We start from the raw sequence: 6570 nt of genomic DNA on the forward strand, positions 1-6570 counted from the left end.
TCCTTAATAGGTTTAAAATATCTTCTTCAAGGTGATGGGCACCTTGCCTGGAAAAAACTGGCGTCTTTCTGGGCAGGTGAAAGATCATTTTGTAAGCAGAAGCTGACAGATGTGAATAGCAATTTTAACCTATAGCAAGATCATGGATATTTGGGGATTCAGTCTCCAGTCTTGCTAGAGACTGACAGAGCCTGGGGAAGGGTTGCAGATTTGAAGAGAACAGATTTCTGACGATCAAGGAAACCAAAGGAATAGCTCATGAATACTGACTCTGGACCTGCTTTCTCTCTGCGGAGAGAAATGCAGACCCAGTGCAATCCATGTTGCGGTGCCTATATCCAACTCAACAGCACCCTGCTGCTAGATAATAAACAACTCATCAAACCACAATCTAGACACGTTTCTTCACTTTCATATCATGTTTCTGAGGATAGAATCCGTCTCACAAAATTGTTGACAGGCTCTATCCTGCATACTTTGAGAGCCCAAGCAAATACAGGTCTGCCACATACCAAGTGCTCAAAAAATGCTTACTGCAAAAACATGAAAAGGGCAGCATCTTGGATCCAGTCTGTTTTGCAGATGGAGGGTGGGGGACAGATGTGATCTCGGAAGAGATAAATGGAAAGCAGGCAGAGCAAAGAGTGGTTGGCTGGTTATGGAAAATGCTATAAGGAACTTCTGATTTTTTTGTCAAATACCAGGGCTGTTTTGTGGAATATGCAATCTGTCAAAGAAAGTGGAAAGTCTCATACATTAGGATTTTTGTTGTTGTTGTTCTTCCCAGGAAATGTACCATCTAATTGGTACTGTATCCAGTTTACAAAGGACTGAGGTAGACGTTCCTCTTTAAATATGCATGCTGAATGGAAGCCAGGACTTCCATTCATTATAAACAAAATAATCAAGTGGTTTCCTTGTTGTGCCTGTGTGCTAAGTTGCTTCAGTTGTTTGTGACTCTTTGTGACCCCATGGACTGTAGCCTGCCAGGCTCCTCTGTCCACGGGATTCTCCAGGCAAGAATACTGGAGTGGGTTGCCATGCCCTCCTCCAGGGGAATCTTCCTGACCCAGAGATCGATCCTGTGTCTCTTACCTCCCTTTTGTTGGTGGGTGGATTCTTTACCACTAGGGCCACCTGGGAAGCCCCAGTCTCCTTGGCATCTTTACTCAAATATTCCATTCATTATTCCTTATATTTAAGCAACCCTAGAGTTTCAAAGAGTAAAGAAACTATATGAGTAACCTGTGTCCTACTTAAGAAAAACTGACATTCACCAAGTGAAGCTGATTCTGTACTAGTTAATTCAAAAGAGAAAAATATATATTTTTCAAATACTTTTCATAGCCAGTTCCTATGGTTCATACTCTAGAGAAGAATCTAAGAGTTTCTTTCTCAAATAACTATATTACAAAATTCAATACTTTGAACTATGGGGTGACAAGAATCTGACTGTACCCTGTTTGAGACAGGAATGAAATAAACTTTGTCCTCATAAAATAGCTTTGTTCTAAGACAGAAATACGTGGCAGGAAGGAAGCAGTCTGTTGGTAAAGAAATTCTTGGTGAGCCACTACGGAGAGCAAATGAGAGTCATTGAGAATTCTGCTTGTTTGGGACCAAGTTGTTCTCTAGTCCAGAATCTGAATATAGTATAAAGTCCTTGGGAGGAGCTCATGGGATATTCTTGACTCTCCTTATTTTCTGTACAGGCACCTGCTCCAGACTCATTCACACTGAACTGAAAACTTCTAGGCTTCCCCTCAAAGTTAGTGTACTGTGGGTGTATTCTGTTCCCTCTCACTCTACATCCTTGCCAAAAGTTGTCAGGTGTCTAAATTTCGGCCATTTAATGGTTGTGTACCAATATCTCATTGTGGTTTTAATTTTCATTTCCTTGGTGAATAATGATATCAAGCATATTTTCATGAGCTTTTTGGTCATTTGGAAATCTTTTGTCGAGTGCCTGTTTCAGTCATTAAGCAAATTTACCAAAACAAATCATTTATAATGAGATTTTGGGCTTTTCAGGTGGCTCAGGGGTAAACAGTCTGCCTGCCAAGCAGGAGACATGGGTTTGATCCCTGGGTTAGGAAGATCCCCTGGAGAAAGAAATGGCAACCCACTCCAATATTCTTGCCTGGGAAATACTATGGATGGAGGAGCGTGGCAGGCTATATAGTCCACGGGGTCAAAAAGAGTCAGACACTACTTAGCAACTGAACAGCAGCATAGTTTATATAAAATAACTCATTTTAAGTATGCAGTTTGATGAGTTTTGACAATTATAAACACTTAGGTAACTGCCACTGCTATCAAGATATAGAACATTTCCATCAGCCCCCAAGGTTCCTTCATGCCTATTAGCAGTCAGTGTCCACATTCACAGCCCCAGCCAAACGCTCATCTAATTTGTCACTATAGGTTAGTTTTACTGGCACTAGAATTCTATATAGATAGAATTAAATGGGTATGCACTCTCTTATGCCTGGCTTCTTTCACTGACTATAATGTTTTTGAGGTGCATCTGTGTTGTTGGGGATATCAGTAGTTCATTCCTTTTTATTGCTGAGCAGGAGTCTTATATAGATGGTCCACAGTTTGTTTATCAGTTCATCTTTTGATGGATGTTTATGTTATTTCCAAGTTTTTGCTATCATAAATAACAGCTGAATAGAGCTATTATGAACATATGTGTAGAAATGTCTTTGTATGCACATGTGTTTTCATTTCTCTTGTCCTAATGAAGTTGGTGGAACTGTATCATATGGTATGTGTATATCTAGTTTTATAAGAGACTCCAAGATATTTTCCAAAGTGATTGTAACATTTTAATGTCCAATGAGCAATAGAATTCTAATTCCCCCATATCCTTGCCAACATTTGGGGTGTCAGTCATTTTCATTTTAGCCACCATTTTTTGCTGTGGTAACTAATTGTGGTTTAAACTTATTTAACCCATTTTCACTTAGGTCTTTTGCATTTTTCCTTATAGACTTATGGTATTTTTTTTAATATATTCATCTTTTGGGCATAAGTCATCTGTTACATATGTTGCTGAGAATATGTTCTTTGCATCCATAGCTTGCCTTTTCAATTTCTGGATATGGTGGCTTTTGATGAACAAGAGTTTTTCATTCTGGTGAAGTACAATTTATTTATTTCCTTTTGATGTGTGCTTTTTATATCATGCTTAAGGAATATTTGCATACCTCAAAGTCTTTAGTCATTATTGTATTCTCCAATGTTTCTTTTTTTTTTTTCCTGCAAGCTTGATCATTTTACCTATCATATTTAGGTATAAGATCTGTTTTGAACTCATTTTTATATATTATATGAAGTGAGCCTCAAGGTTTACTTTTGTCCAAATGGATATTCAGCACCATTTGCTGAAATGATTTCCCACTAGATTTTAAAGGCTATTTCAACATAAATTCTCAATGTGGAATCCATTTTTAGATTCCAGCTTTTAAGTGAATGGTGTAGGTTATTAGAAACTTTTATGCTCCTCTATTGAGTGATTGTGGTGACACCCTGAAAGTTTGTTATCTCTCTCAGGATAGATGTGGTGTGAGAGATTTTCCAGTATGTCACTGACAGTTTAAGGATTCTAACTGATACCAGCCTGTACTCTGACTCTGGATTCCAGGGAGAGCCAGGTGCCTGGGTTCAGCCTCTCCTTAACAAGAGTTGCATATCCACATCAACACTTGGTGTGGTCATTCATTTTAATTTTAGCCATTCTGGTATGTGTGTGCTAAGTGACTTCAGTCACATCCAACTCTGTGCAACCATATGGACCACAGCCCTCCAGGCTCCTCTGTCCATGAGATTCTCCAGGCAAGAATACTGGACTGGGTTGCTGTGCCCTCCTCCAGAGGATCCCCTGGACCCAGGGATCGAGCCCGAGTCTCTTACGTCTAACCTGCATAGGCAGGTGGGTTCTTTACCACTAGTGCCACCTGGGAAACCCATTCTGGTGCTGCTACTGCTAAGTCGCTTCAGTCATGTCCGACTCTGTGCAACCCCATAGACGGCGGCCCACCAGGCTCCCCGTCCCTCGGATTCTCCAGGCAAGAACACTGGAGTGGGTTGCCATTTCCTTCTCCAATGCATGAAAGGGAAAAGTGAAAGTGAAGTCGATCAGTCGTGTCCGACTCTTCGCGACCCCATGGTCTGCAGCCAACCAGGCTCCTCCGTCCATGGGATTTTCCAGGCAATAGTACTGGATTGGGGTGCCATTGCCTTCTCCAACCCATTCTGGTATGTAGTGGTAATTAATTATGGTTTTGGGTTTTTTTTTCTTCTAATTTTAAACTTTCGTGTGAGTTTTGCTGAGAACCATCCTTAATGAAGATATCCACTCTTCTTGACCTCATACATCCTAATACATTGCTGTTTAAGTCCCTGAGTCCCTAGACATTTTGGTATTGTTTGACGCAATCTCCTGACCTCATGATATACACTGCTTTTTTTTTTCTTATTTAAGTAATACACAGAACTAAAGAAATTAAGCTCAAAAAATATTTACACTGAATACCTTTCAATTCCTTTTGAATTCACAGCTGAGGGAAAATCTGGGTATGCACTTTTAAACTATTCATATTGTTTCAGTCCTCAGTTGTTATTTAGTCATTAAGTCGTGTCTGACTCTTTGTTAGACCATGGACTGTAACCCATCAGGCTCCTCTGTCCATGGGATTTCCCAGGCAAGAATATTGGAGTGGGTTCCTTCTCTAGGGGATCTTCCCAGGGATCGAACCTGAATCTCTTGCATTGCAGGGGGATTCTTTACCACCGGGCCACCTGGGAAGCCCTTGGCACATGAAAAGAGAATTTCCTCTGTGTAAACCAGAGATCCTTGGTGTTGTTGTCGACCATTTACAATTCCTGAGGAGCTCCATATAGTCCACAGACCAAACCTTTGCACTATTAATGTGTATGGTACAATTCTGTCTGTACTTTGTTTCTGACTTGCATTAATATTTATTATGTTTAAATGAAAGCTTATTATTACCTCTTCAGAACCTGTTGAAAATGGCATCATTATATCGAGAATTTTGATCAGACTTCTGGGCAGTAACTTGATGTGCTTGCAGGCCTTTCATCAAAATATTATCCAGAGCTGAAAGTACAAAAACAGCTTGAATATTAAGTTGTCAGTTCCTGTGAGAGGCATTCTTTGAAAGAAAGAGGCTTAGTAGAGTGGAAAAGGAAGAAAGTGCAAATGTAAAACTTATTCTGTAATTAAAATGGGAAACATTACTTTGATCATTTAACAACTTAAGAAGTAGGTGATCAAGTTGTTTCTTTGCAATTCTGTAATAAGAATATATAAATAGTAAGCGACTTATAAGGCCTATGGAACCACAGTACTTATGGCTCTCAGATAAGAAATTTGAGTTTTAAATATTAATTACTTTCTACAATAGTTATTTTTTTGTGTCTATTTGACTGGGTCATGGAGTGTCCAGACAGTTTGCCAAACATTATTCTGGATGTCATGGTGTTTCTGGATGAGATAATATTTGAATTGGTAGACTGAGTAAGGCAAATTGTTCTCCTTACTCTGGGTATTACTAATTCTCCTTACTCTGGTATTTAAAAGCAGAGACATCACTTTTCTGACAAAGGTCTGTATTGTCAAAGCTACGGTTTTTCCAGTAGTCTTGTAGAGATGTGAGAGTTGGACTATAAAGAAGGCTATGGCCCTTCTTTTGAATTGTGGTGCTGGAGAAAACTCTGGAGAGCCCCTTTAACTTCAAGGAGGTCAAACCAGTCAATCCCGAAGGAAATCAACCTTGAATATTCATTGGAAGGACTGATACTGGAGCTGAAGCTCCAATACTTTGGCCACCTGATGTGAAGAGTCGACTCATTGGAAAAGACTCTGATGCTGGAAAGATTGAGGGCAAGAGGAGAAGGGAGTGGAAGAGGATGAGATAGTTAGATAGCATCACCAACTCAAATAGACACGAATTTGAGCAAACTCCAGAAGATTGTGGAAAACAGAAGAGCCTGGCATGCTATAGTCCATGGGTCACAAAGAATCATGCATGATTTAGCGACTAAACAACAACAACAACTCTGGGTGGGCCTCATCCAATCTGTTGGAGGTCTTAATAGAATGAAAAAAGATGACCTTGCTAGAGTAACAGAATTTTTTCTGTCTACGGTCCTTGAACTACGACATTGACTCTTCCTGGATCTTGAACTTATTGAGCTTTGGACTAGAACTACACCATCATCTCTCCTGGTTCTCAGAACTTCAAATTCAGACTGGAACTAGGCTCTGCTGGGTCTCCAGCTTGCTAACTTACCCTGTTGATCTTGGGGATATACGTCCCCCATAATCATATGAATGGCCAAAGTATCGGAGCATCAGCTTCAGCATCAGTCCTTCCAATGAATATTCAAGGTTGATTTCCTTTGGGATTGATTAGTTTGATCTTCTTACAGTTCAAGGGACTCTCAAGAGCCAACTACTTATAATAAATCTTTCATGTATGCAAATGTATTTGTTTACTTATATTTATATATTTCCTATTGGTGCTATTTCTCTGGAGAACT

Source organism: Bos mutus, chromosome 12 (genome assembly GCF_027580195.1).
Source record: "Bos mutus isolate GX-2022 chromosome 12, NWIPB_WYAK_1.1, whole genome shotgun sequence".
NCBI lineage: Eukaryota > Metazoa > Chordata > Mammalia > Artiodactyla > Bovidae > Bos > Bos mutus.